The sequence below is a fragment of the Anopheles coluzzii genome, chromosome 3, assembly GCF_943734685.1.
Source record: "Anopheles coluzzii chromosome 3, AcolN3, whole genome shotgun sequence".
Taxonomy (NCBI): Eukaryota; Metazoa; Arthropoda; class Insecta; order Diptera; family Culicidae; genus Anopheles; species Anopheles coluzzii.
In genome coordinates this window covers 69657712-69671837 of record NC_064671.1, presented here as the reverse complement: position 1 = coordinate 69671837, position 14126 = coordinate 69657712, and the positions used below count along the sequence as shown (strand labels likewise).

At 46.9% G+C, this 14126-nt stretch overlaps 1 protein-coding gene across 4 annotated transcripts in view; it reads left to right on the top strand.

Moving 5' to 3' along the window:
- LOC120954748 (protein lozenge) overlaps positions 1-14126 on the top strand; it is a 42945-nt gene that overhangs the window by 2755 nt on the left and 26064 nt on the right. The window lies entirely within an intron of this gene.

Sequence of the window (14126 nt, the reverse complement as noted above, 5' to 3'; positions counted from 1 at the left end):
CGATTGGAGGTTTGTGTGTGTGAGTGGTTGTTTGCTTAGCCTCGTTTGGTGCAGTGTTATGGAGGTGTATTTTTGTGTACGAGGCGGCTTTTGTGCACTATATTTGTTTGTCCACTGCAGCCAACTTCCGGCCTGCATTGCTAACAACAATGGCTCCCCGCGCACAGCAAAAAGTGCAACACAAAAACACACAATCGATCGATCGCGGCACAATGTAAGCTGAGAGCGGGAGGTGGATAGTTGGTTGCATTAAAGCAGGGGTAAATAAGAGCAGTGCTGCGGTTTTGTTGTTGTTGTTGTTGTTGTTGTGGTAGCATCAAATTTGCATAAAAAGTCACCACACCAAAGGCAGGCAAAGGCAACAGTCTTTATTTCTCCTTTTTGTGCATCTTTGCGGTTTGCAAAAACACACACACAAAGGCAGGGGCTGGCGCTCCCTCAATGGTTGTGTGGTTGTTTGTCAGAATATCTATTTTTAAAAGCCAAAACCATTTTACTACCCACCCAACGCTCCGTATCGATCAACACCCCTCCCTCTCTCTCTCTGTCTCCCACTGCATCCCCATGGGAGTAGTGCATGGTGAAGGTGGTGGCCGACGGCGGGGTGTCCCTGAGATGGAAATTCATTCACCACTCTGCGGTACAGCCGGCCATGGCCCCGTCGGCCATACTCGATGATGAATGATGCTGACGTAACGCCTTCATCCCTCCCAAATCCCTCCCGCTTGCCTCACCCGAGAGTCACGGGGTACGACGCGAGTCGTCTTCGTCTCGTGTGCGCAGTAAGATAGATTAAAGGTGATTAAAGGGAGGAAAAACATGTTTTCCCAATCCGCAAAAACACGCAACACTGCTGATGTGTGTTCAACAGGGGCGCGCCTTTCGGCTTCACCGTCTCGCAGTTGTTGAGCGATGTGTGATTCCGCCACCAGAAATCCATCTTTCTCGATGTATAATGGCCTCTTTAAATTGCACATTGACGCGATAAATTGGAAAGCTAGCCTCCTTCATGGGGGATCTTCCTCTGGTGGTGGGGTTTTGGGCGGTCGCTGTGCCTTCCTGCCGTTAAAAGTTTTCACTTCCGGACCTGTGTGTGTGTGTTAGATAATAGCCACTCTGAGGGGTGGGAGGGTCGGGGGGTTGCCACAAGGGGAAAAATACTTTCTTTCCGTTATTCATTTTGTTTGAGAGAGAGAGAGAGAGAGAGAGAGAGAGCAAAGGCTGTCGGATTGATTTCGCTTGCTATCATAACAATGCACTCAGCCTTGATCACAAAATCACCAAATTACTTTCTTAAAGATTAATTGTTGATTTTGTAATATTGATTGTAAAAATTGTGATATTGCACCATTTGATCGCAAATATTGCACACGATCTTACAAACGGAGCATTACAGTTGCCCACTTAACTTTTCATGTGTGTTTTGGGATGTTTTTTTTTTACTTTATTGTGCTTTGTTCTTTTGTTATTTCATTGAATAGTTTTGTGATATCTGCTGAAGCTTTGCAATACTGTACTTAATGCGTCAAACAGATCAATTCAAAGCCTCCCGCACACAACAACCCTTGCCATTCTGTGTTTGCCTTCAATGTGTGAATAACATTTGTTTGGCTTCAATCAAAACAGTTGCGAGACCAACAACGGCACAAACCCCGATCTTATCTCTCCCCCACCGTGTCCGGTGGTGGGTCGGTATCGTCGGATTGTTTTTGTGTGTGGGATTTTGCCCTCGCCTGGCGCTTAAATGGCTTCCAGCGGCTCCTGCAAACAACAATGAGTCATAAGCGGAAGCATCAAACGACGGGAGGGTTGAAATTGCATTAAGCGATTGAGGGAGTGATTTTCGATCGATAAAAATGTAACACCTTACAGCCATTTTTTTTAAATGACTTACAAATTGATAAACGATCTCTCCAAGGGCTTCCGTGATCTTCTGCTCACACCGTGCGGCCTGTGGGAATCGGCTTCATTATGCAAGAGAAACCCGGCCGGGCAAGAGGTTCCCGCCATGCTCCTCGTCTGTCCAACTGGGCTGAATGGGCGGAAGTGTGGTGCGGTTTTGTGGCCAACTTCCTGCAGATGCAACCCGGCCGTGTGTGTGTGTGGTGAACAATAATAATCTGATGCCCGCAACACCAACACCGGCACCACCGTGGAGAAGCGATCCGTTAACGATCTCTCTTTTGGTAGCGGACCTTAGGAGGGGGTTCGTTGTCTGTTGCTGTGTTTGGGTTTTTGCGCATTTTTTTTGCATGTGACAGGAAATGACGGAATCAACAACGCCAAAGCGAACGTGTGTGTGGTGTGCCCATCCCGGTGCACCAAACGCGCCACTGCTTTTGGGTCGCATGTTTTTAGAAGAGAGAAGCAGAGATATACATAAACATAGACACACATACGAGAATAATGAACCTGACTTTACAAACGGTTTTGGCGAACAAAAGCAAGGAAGGAAGTCATTTGACGATTTGAAGTGTGGTCGTCGCGGGGGTCGGGGCGAGTTTTTTAAAGAGCATTTTGCAATTTTTGCTTCATCAATTCGTGGCTCTTCGGTTTCTTGCCACTTTTTCCCACCATTAGTGTGCAAAAATGGACTTAATTTTATCAGATAATGTTTTGCAACTTCAAACAGACACACAAAGAGAAGCTCCACGAATTGAGAGGAGCGCCCAATCAAACCCATCGCTGCCCTTCTTAGCATGACTCAACGTCCATCAGTAGCAACAGCAGCAGCAGCAGCGTGTAATCATGTGGCTCCAGTGTTGTGTTTTTTTTCTTCCACCGCGACACGATGGAACCGGAAGTTGCGTCAAATGGAGTCGCTCGCTGTATTTGCTCGCTCTCTATTTTCCATTACGCCGCTGCGCGGGACTGTTTGCCCTGCTCCATCCCCTGTGATAGTGGTTGGAAGCTTCGCCGGGACCTGATAGTGTCATAAGGCCACGAACGCACCGCAACGGCACCAATTCCCCCGGGTTGTTTACTATCGATCGATTGATATTTGAGCCACCTTGGCTTTTTTTGTCTCCTATCACATTATCGTCATCCATCATCGTTCTCTTCTCCGGAGTGGTGGCAATTGTGACCGGTAGTTTTGATGCCTAATGAGCGCGTGACGCGTTCGTGCTGCTGATAGCTTCATTATGCTGATGGACACGTCCGCTCCCAGGCAATTAGGCGCAGGAGTGTGTCCCGCTGTCCCAGATGATTTGTAGAATAAATTTGGGTAGAGGAGGCTCCCAAAAATTCGGCGTAAATATTTGGTAAGATTAGCTACTGTCGCTAATTGCCGGTGTGTGTCGCAAGCGGTTTTCTGGAGTGTGATGGAGCGGCGTGGAAATTGTGAAAATAATTGGATGTTGTTAATGATGTTAAGCGATATCACAGACAAAGTTATCGCCGTTTTAAATGTCATTTCAGGGAAGTTGTAATCATATTTTAGGCCCCAAAATAGCATCGGTGTCGTTGTAGATTTGTTGAATGTCGCAGGGTTTGGACTGTATGGAGTGATGCTCTGTGCTCCTAAAAGCTAAAATCTATGTAAAGTCCTGAAGAGTTGTAAGGTTCTTCTGTGGTTTGATACATTCTTCCTGTCATCAGATGTGTGATTTCTAGCAAATGACTCATTTTTGTGATATCTACTGAATGGCTAAATTAACCTTGGTTAGGTCCTGACAATAGCGACGACAGAGATGAGTCATGATGCACGTCCCATGATAAGCGCTTGACTCTGTTACCGTCTGTGTCTGTGGCCTTTGTGGCCTCCCCATTTTCCAACCAAAAAATCGGAAGTAGCACCGAAATTTCGTGCGAAAAAAAAAGAGAAGAATAAAAAGAGAGCAAACGATGATGCGGCAACGGAAGTGACACAACACCATTTGTCGGAAGTGCGATGATAAATGGCCGTTGGTTGGTCGTTTCGTTTCGTGCTCTGATTTGATTAGGTTAGGGGGGAGTTGGGTTTTTTTGGCGCGCCGGCCACTCTTGATGAAAGTAAGTGGCCCACACACGCACACGCTGTGCCGGAGACGGAAACTGACTCCCCAGTCGACGATGCCAGACACAGCTGTGTGTTGCAAAACGGTTCCTATTATGGTTGGTTATTTGTTTTACCGTGTCTCTCTGTTTCTCGGCCGGTTTTAGCTGTTGTTTCTTATCGGTCCATCAAGGAGTTGCCCCTACTCTACGCAAATAACATTATGTTCCTGTAAACAAAAAGGGGTTTGCTTGGTTGTGTACGCGTAAGTTGTGTTTTGGGGTATGTTTTTTGGGTGGGCGGCCTCCATATGCGCCCTCCAAAGGCACACGTTAGTTTAGCAAAGGCAGCGCGTATTCTACCCACGCGTTCTGACGCTCTTTTGTGATTGTGCATGACAAATGGCTGAGGCAAATAAAGTGAAAAGCTAAACATACATACTTCCAATGCCGGTATGTTGTGTTTCAATGTTGTTGCAATATTCAGGGCATGCTTCTTGCTGCTTCAGTTGATTTATGTACGTTTTTGTGCGTGATGTGTGGAGAAGGCAAAGCTCTCTCGGCGCGACTTCGGCGTGTCTATTGACAGGAAACGCCTTCGTCATCACTTAAAGGAAACGGTTAATGGTTTGATTCGACCAGCCGGGGGCAAAAAAAGGGAAAGAATACTAATTGATGACAATCAGAGATGGATCGTTTCTGATGAAGCTAGCGAATCATTGGCCTGGCCTCTTCTACTTACATAATCTAGTCCCATTCTGGGGGACGATCGCCGTCACCCAAAACATTCGAGAATTGGTTGCAAATATGTCGATGCTCAAACCACCCACGACAACAACAACAACAACCACAAGCACATGGACAGACTGAGCAAACATGGCCGTTTCTATGACGTCTGTTCAAGATTGTTTGCAATGCAGCCAGCAGCCGACATTTACAGCTTGTGTACATAAACAGTTGCGCGCAGCTTCTGTGTGATGCATCGAAAGCAAAAAAAAGGGGGCGCAAAACAAGATGTTTACAAAGATGCTAAAAATTTCTCGTGTGCTGTTGTCGCACCAAAATTCCTGGAAAATAGGCATTCCAGTTCCAACAGACATCCAAAAGTAAACAAATAATTATCGTCACACGAACTCCAAACACACGGGTCTGGTGAGTAAAGGTGGCTTTAAGAAATCCTTGAGTTGTTGTTTTTTTCGGGAAAACATTCGATGACAGATATCTTATCGCACAACGTACCGAATGGCCAATATCTTCTGGAAATTTGGAAGTCTGGAAGTCTCTAGAGCATGTTTTGTGGGGAGTTCACTCGAGACTGTGACGTCCGGAATCTTCGTGAAGTAGGATGGTCTAGTCAACACAAATTGGACATTTCCTGAGCACCACACAGTCTGGGTTTGTTGCAAACTTCCCGTCGTCGGCGACACACGCACATACCTCTCCGGTTCTACGAACATAGGAGAAATATCTTCACTTTGAATACAAACGATGAATGTCACTGATTGGGAGCTTCCTGAAGTAAGAACTTGTAAAGAGCGGGGCAATAGACTCTATTAATCGGAGTTTTGTGTGAAGTTGTCTACATCAATTTACTGCAATGAAAAGTACTTAATTCATTCGAAAGAGAGAGAGAAAGAGTGAAAGAGGACCTAACGAGTAGAATTGTTAAAAGATTTGTTTTTCTAATGTTTTGTGTGAATGTGTACAAAACAAGGCTCAGAAGTGTGCAAACTGAACTCCGCTAACTCCGAATTGTGTGCCAGGTATCGAAATGCCACAGTGCTCTAGATATTCCATTCCCGGTTTTGTTCCTACGGTTGAAAGGGGAATTGCCAGAGGTTTCCAGTTTCTTCATCGACAGGGATATTGTTTTTTTCCCTTTGCTGCGCGAATGGATGACTGTCCTATGGCTGCACTTCCAGGGAGTGCGTAGGCCGTCACTGTTGGGTTGAATTGCTGTTGTTGTTGTTGTTGTTGGTTTCGTTTCCTTTTGTGCCTCTTGCAGTTCTGTCCTTCGCAGTACTCGCCCGGCGTCCCGTGCGATCCTTGAAAACTACTTCGGGGAAGTAGTTCCACTGTGGGCCTTGCCCCTTGCGCCTGCATACCAGCTGAAAGCGAACTCTCTCCGATCGAGCGTAAATGACGTGCGAGACATAGAGTGAATGGTGTAATGGTCCTTCTCCTTGTAAACGAACGAAGGACCGAAGGTTTCGTTCAGCGCAGTTTCCAGTCCCTTAGGGGGCTTCTTCCTCGAAGCGAAGCGAGACCCCGTTTAAAGTGGGTAGCATGTTATCCGACCATCAATCCTTGCAATAAAACCTGAGCTAGTAGAGAAAGAGCGAACCTCTAACGAATGAGACGGTTTTCGGGAAGGAGCGAAAGAGTGCGAGCGTGCGAGTGGATTAATTCCAGACGAGAGGCATTCAGACCTAAGGGACATCGAGACCCGGTGGCTGGAAGTGCTGACATATGGCTGGTCGGGACATCTGCGGTGCAGCATGTGTGCGTGTGTGTGTGTGCAGGTAAAGAGCCCGTTTATATGTCACTCTTGCAGTCGTGTTTCATATATGGCCGAAACCGGAGGTCGGTAAGAGTGGCTCACCTTTTTGGGCAAGGTGAATCAAATGAAAAAAAAGCAGCAAAACAAGAGCTAGTAAAATGTAAACCAGGATAAAAGGGCCTAGAGCGCAATGTGTGAAGCCGGTCAGACAGACGAGAACCGATTTGTAGAATCGGAGTAATAAATTTGCCTACCTGTGTGTCTCTGGAATTATTACCAGCTGTTGTGTTCGAATTAGAGGAGCGTTCCTTTTTCTTTTTGTTGAAGGACGCACAGTGGAACACTGTTTAGGGATGAAAAACGAGACATGGTGATGAATTAAATAAGCACCACTGTGAGCTGCAAGGATGTGGAATGACAAAAGGGAGCAATATAATGACCGACACCGACGGGAGCTAAATTACCTTACCGGGATAATTAGAACCCCGTGTTGAAGACGGTGCTGTGTTGTGAGCCTGTCATGAATCGTAGGAAGATGAGGGAGTGATGTAGGTTTGATTACCTGGGTTTGGTCTTCTGAGATCCTAACCTGAGCTGCCTTGAGGGTACAAAAACAGTCAAGGCATAATTGTTAATTACATGCGTGAGCGGTAGAGTTATATCATGTGAGTGGGCACGATTGGACATGAAATGATTAGGTGGAGGTGAAGTTATCTAAATCATGATCTCTGAGGAGGAAAATATCTTAATTACAAAACAATGATTTATGGAGTTCGATGAAACTGAAGTCATAAAACTGAGGTCAAACGATAAATAAAATATTAATTGATATATTCATTTCTTCAAACAACAGCTGTTAACCATTTCTAGGGGTCAATAAAAACATATTATTGTTGAAACCACGAGATAACACGTAAAATCCTTTTCGGGACAACGTCCTCTTCTTATCTCCATTTCCAAGTTACCATGATGTTTGCGTGTGACTCAGACGCCTATCGGGCGCCCATTTCGATCAAAATTGTTTTGATCGTGTGTTAACCCGTTTCCTGTAAACAAACTCACGTAATCTTGTTATGGCTGTGTACTTATGTGTCTTGTTTTGCTCGGCGATACGCAACTAGTGATGGGTAATCCGGAGCGGAGTCATGGATCAACTCCGACTCCGGTGCGCATAATATGACTCCGGCTCCGGATCATAACTGAATTCGACTCCGGATCAGTCCGGATCAGTCCGGATCAGTCCGGATCAGTCCGGATCAGTCCGGATCAGTCCGGATCAGTCCGGATCACTCCGGATCACTCCGGATCAGTCCGGATCAGTCCGGATCAGTCCGGATCAGTCCGGATCAGTCCGGATTACTCCGGATCACTCCGGATCACTCCGGATCACTCCGGATCACTCCGGATCACTCCGGATCACTCCGGATCACTCCGGATCACTCCGGATCACTCCGGATCACTCCGGATCACTCCGGATCACTCCGGATCACTCCGGATCACTCCGGATCACTCCGGATCACTCCGGATCAGTTTTCGTATATTCGATGTACGACTTGAAAGTCAATGAACTCATCAAGAATTGTCTAAACGATAATTCCGGAGTGATCCGGAGTGATCCGGAGTGATCCGGAGTGATCCGGAGTGATCCGAGGTGATCCGGAGTGATCCGGAGTGATCCGGAGTGATCCGGAGTGATCCGGAGTGATCCGGAGTGATCCGGACTGATCCGGAGTAATCCGGACTGATCCGGACTGATCCGGACTGATCCGGACTGATCCGGACTGATCCGGACTCGGATTCGATGAGTCCGAGGGTTTTCGCGAACGCACCCCCCCCCCCCCCCCCCCCGCTAAACAGTCCGGAGCAACTCCGAGTCCGACTCCGAGGGGTGTCGGAGTTGGATCAATCCGACTCCGGAAAAAAATTGTATTTACCCATCACTATACGCAACAAGTGCATTGCAAGAAAAACAGAAACACAAGGCGGACCATGTGCGCCTCGCCTTGGATAAGATAAGCGCACGTGCATACAATAACGTGCAATGCAACGCAGTTTGTGTGTGACAGAAGTTCCCAACTTCCAAGCACCACCGAGCAGCGAGCCTTACATCCTGGATCGAGTCCATTTGCTGCGTGTGAGGGTGTGTATAAATAAGGTTACTGCTTTCTAACAATAGCTTATCGACAGAAGCCAGAGGGGCAAACATATGTGTGAAGTAAGCAAGAAACCGCCCCGCGGCGGCAGCAGATAACGCGACCTGGGATAACAACACGGTGAAGGGAGGTAGTTCCAGGAAAGGAATGTTATGCATGGAATTTGCACCCATCGTGTGGCGGGTCGATAAGGACTGTCGTCTGTCGTCTTGGAAAATTGGATATTCCCAGAATTGCGCTAGGCCACTGTGAATCGAATGATGTACTGTTTTCACAAAGCACATTCGTACATCGCTGTAAGACATTGGAGTTCGGTTTTGTGTGTGTGTGTGTGTGTGTGGGGGGGGGGGGGGTGGGTTGTCGACAACTGGTCCGAATGACACTCAGCCGAAAAGAGGTCATTTATGAATATTAACGTCAGACGCGCTCGAGGTGTGAGGCTGGTCGAGGAGACACATCATCTTGATGCGTGCTGCGCCATCATATCTCACATAAGGGTTGACGTTGCGTGTACCAGTCTGACGCAATATGCCCTTGCGTGTGTCGTCGTCGTCGTCTTCTCCCCTCACGGTGGTCATGTGGTGATGAGACGACGAAACAAACAAAACGTCGTAGTTTTTGAGGGGTGATTGGTCTTCCTCGTGATCATCTCACGACAGTCGAAGGATAACACGACGCTGTTGTTGATGCATTACCATACAAATAAGGTTTCTTCAAGTAAAGTTGTTATGTTAATCTTCTCACCTAGGCTGTAGAGACTGTATGGAAAAGTTGCATTCAGTGCAAGTAGTTTGGTCACAATGCTATTGCGCCGCGACCTGCTTTCTGCCATCTTTCTGTTGTTTTCTTAGGGCTCGAACCCCTCCAACTATTCCGAACTTTTGGTGGTGGTGATACGCGAAGGCCCTGTTTCGCCGCCGACACTCATACAAACGAAGATGGACGAAGATTCGTGCTGTGACCGGTTTTCGGTGGATCTCTACACTGGTGGAGTTCGAAGGGAGAGGTATATCTTTCATGTCTTTTACTGCGTATTTATACACCACGCGGGAGCAAGAGCATGTGCTGCTGCTGCTGCTGGTTAGAGCAACAGTTCCAACGAACTCTGCGAGACGCGCATCACGCCAGAGTTGTTGGGTTATGCTGGACAGCAGAAAGACTGGTTTTTCGATTCACGGAATCGGAATAGACGGAGAGAGAGAGGACATTGGTTGATCGGGTGAAGTGAACGGGAAAGAAGGCAAAGCAGCCGCGAAGAGGCTTGTAATCGGGCAAACGATCCGAAATGAAGTTGAAAAACACACAACTCCACCACACAAGCAGAGCCTTCCTTCTCTGTACGGATGATGGATTCCGTTGCCTTCCGGATGACGTTTAATGGGCATTGGCCTCGTTTTTTCTTTGAACGTGGTGCAACGGAGAACCTCATACAGACACAGACACACACACACGGCGGACAACCGAGTGTGAGTGTGTCCTCGGGGGTTGAAGAAACCGAAATGGAATAAGGAATAAGCGTGCACAACCGACGACCACACTCTAATCAAACAAAATACACCCCAAAAATTTCGAAGAAGCGCAGAAGACGCAAACGAGAACATATACCCGTGAATGGATTCGAAGAACTAGGCACGAACCTCAAGTCTTCGCTGCGCGTGTTTGCTTCTTCCGGTGTACGGTGGCTGCAGTCTCCTTAGAGGCAGAGGGAAAGAGAGAGAGGGCAAACAACTGTTGGTCACGGTGGTTCCAACATCTTCTGCTTCGCGCTTGGTCGCTGCTGACGTTCCAACTGGATGAGTCGTCCGCGCCCCCTACCGCGCCCGTACATGCCACGCGAACTCTTGCGTCGCCTTCCGAATTCTCGTGTTTTTATCCGTCTTCCAACAGCAGCCGCAGGTCGGTTCGTCGTTGCTGGTGGTGGTTTGCTGCACCTTGTACTCGTGTATTCCACTGCTTTTGGTACGGCCAGTGCCCTTCGCTGCGCTTCTTCGCTGTGGTGGCGTAGAGTTTTTCGTGTCGACGCGGGTCGGAGAAGAAAATTCAACCTCCGCGAACAAAGCAGTGAAGCGCATGTCAAATGTGTTGCTTCTATTTTCTCTTTTTGGGTTTTGGTTCGTGGTGGTCGTGTGCTCCGATCCCCCAGTACCGTTTGTGATAGTTTGATGCACTCGTGTGTCTACTCTTTCGACAGTTTCTGCCCGACCGAAAGAACACTGACCTGCCAGGTGAGACAGGTGGTGGCCCGACAACCAACCCCAACAACAGTGAGTGAGCATGCACTTTTAAGGCGATTGGAAAGTTTTAATTGGTATTGTGCGCGAGTAGTGCAGCGCGGCTTGTTCTTCCGTTTTTTTTTGTCTCTACTCCTTGTACAAGAGAGATTGCTTGATTCGGATCGATAAGACCATTCCAGCTGACATCGAACATTATATGCACTTGCTTTATCAGGTGCGCCCTGTATAGCTTCCAGTAATCCTCCTCCCATGGTGTACCACACCTGGAACAATAAGCAATTAATATATACACAAACACACAAACATGCGAGCATTTGTGCTACAGATGTGGCCACGGTTCCCACTCAAATGCAGACAATGGTACCTTAATTTCATGCCCCGTACTACCTTCGCCGCGTTTGATCGAATGCATGTTTCCACGTAGTATGGAGGCGCACCACTCACTGGTGGAATGACTAATGAAATTCAATTAAATGCAAATCGCCCTTCACAATGTTGGGTTGATCGGGGAGAGTGCATCAAACTCACAACTGCATTTGCCCCCCTTGGGGAGGAATAATGGAGAAAATTGGCCGGCGAAAGGGTGCGATTTGATGCATTTCAATGGATTAACTTCACAGCCCATCATCGCTCCAATCGTTTGCTGGGATTGGCAGAGAGTGAAAGAGAGGCAAGCGCAACGATTCGATCGAAATAGATGATGAATACGTTCACGACCTAGGGTGTTTTTTGGGAGTAACGAACTGTTCTCCGAACCTGATCGCTTTTAATCGTAGCGTAGCGAGCGATGTACTCGTGGTGTCGTGGTAAGCGGCACGGCAGCTGCACGCTACAGGTCGGGGGTTTGAGTCTTATCTGAAAATGTGGTTTTCTGCTTATATCTGGATGGTTTAACGGTACTATCTATTTAGCCATGTGTGTTTATATAAAGGGAGCACGTTGTAGTTGGTTGTTGTGGATCATCATTCAATCATTTCTCGTAGATTGAGGTTTCTGTTCTTAGAGCCCAATCGTGTGTGAGACATTTCAAGTGATATTTAAACTAACAATCTCCCCATTTTGCTGTGCACAATTCCATGAAAAGGCCTCATTCGGAAAATAGAATACAATCGCTTGCTTGCTCTGCTAACGAAGCTTTTCCGGTTGATTTGAAGTCTGAAAGTAGTAGCCAGCGCGCTTTCCACCAGTCACCAACACGGGAGAGATGGATAGATACATGTCGCCGCGTTCCACACTTTCCTTCCTTCCCCACTTCTCTGCGTCTCACCGTTTTGCGCAAATGGAAAATGGTTTTTGGAATCGTGTTTCGCTCGAAACGGTTTAATCATATCCTTCCGTGTTCCGGGAAGCGGCGTACGGATTTTGCATGCGCTCACTCGCAGTTGCGTTGCGGATTTGATATATGCTTTTGCGCGCGTTGTAAATGTGTGTGTGTGTACTGGTTTTTGTCTTGCTTGATTGAATGGATTGGGAAAGAATTCAGTAGAATTAAACCCCTTGGGTAAAAGTGAACTCGAATTACCATACGCTTTCCTTCATTCTTGGCTGGCTGGCTGGCTTGTCTGTGTTCGATAGTTTGTTATTTGATACATCCAACCAACCTCCTACCCCCATAGCCTCCATAGGGTTGGTGGGTGTCTTGGGTAACATATATTCTCGGTTTGCCGTTTTCTTGGAACTCATTTCCCTCGATATATTCTTCTGCGTTGTGTAACGATGCAATACCATTGACTCTCAATGCTTTTTTTTCAAACCCAAGAAGAAAGGGCGTACGATTGGGACTAAATTTCTATATTTTCTAATCTTTCTCTCTCACTCTCTTTCACCCAGAGCAATATCAATTTCTACATACAATTTCTTTCATGCGTTCGTGGGGTTATTTATCGGGTCCGAGGTTCAATTTCGGTGTCACTTTTCCACGAAATTGGCGAACCGAACCCCGCTTGTGTGTCCGTGTGGAGGAGCAATATACCATACCTAACAGCCCCCACTGCTGCCGTGTTTGTGTGGAGAGAGCAAGAGGGAGCGATGGTGGTGGTGTTGCCTGGATCCAATTAGAATTTCGTAGAACTGTGCCATTCGCCCTATCGATATGGGAAATTAGAACTACTGGTGTCTGTGTGTGTGTATACCGGCTAATGTTGGAGTGTTGTGATGCTCTATTCCACAAAAACACAAAAAAATGTGTAGTTCTCGACAAAAGAAACGGAAGTGGGCAGATAGCTCCTAAAAGGGGTCGAGAAAAAGAATCCCCTCTTCTGGCATCTCTGCAACTCTTTCACCGTCTCCGCTCGTTGGTCAATTATTGAAACTTGCTTGCTAAAAGCGGCATTGGGTGAGGTCATACGGTTATTATTTGCAAATTTGCTCGATTGGAGCCGAGCAGGACATTAAAACACACCCGGTGGGCGGCACATAGCACACAGAGTGTTTATGTTTGCGGGTTGGTGAATATTTTAGCAGCACCAATCCGGGGAAAATGATTTTAATTGTGTGTACACACACGAACTCGTTGACGTTGATCGTCTCCTAATGGGTGGGAGTCGAATGTGAACGGAATGCGTGGGGGACGAAGAGAGTTTTTTTTTACAATTTATTTCGACCACACACATACATGATTGATTCCCTCGTGTGTGTGCCGTAAAGTGCGGTCTCATTCGTAATTGATGACCAGCATAGTTGAAATCAAAGTTTGGTTTCGGATATTTTTTTTCGTTATTAATTTTGTGTGAAGAATAAACAAGTGATCGTGTGCCATATTGTGCGTTTGTAACTAATTTCGGCAGAATTCCAAATACCAGCGCAGGGCAGCAAACGTTTGTGTGTGTGTGTGTGTGTGTGTGTCGGTTGGCCCAGGTCTACCCCATGCCCTGTATATCGATCCCGAGTGGTGGCTTCGTGGAATGTATTCGAACCCGGGAATTCACCGTACGCTGTACTGTGTTTGGGTATTTTAAATCCTCTTTCGCGAAAATTGGCTCGCGCAAATGGAAGGACGCGGAGAGGAGCCACAGGAAGGGGGGTAGTGGCGGCGAATAGCAACATTATGGAATACGCTCAATTTCTACAGTGTAGAAACTGTCCAATTCGACGAAATGTGCATTTTTTTTAGGGTAAAAAAGAAATTGAAGAGCGACATCAACAACAATTTTTTTGTATTTATTTTTGTAAAAAAAGTGTGGTTAGGATTGGTATTATGCTCGCAAAGAGCGGACCAAGGGCAAAGGTTCTCGCTGCTAGGGAATAACAAAAGCTTTCCACAAA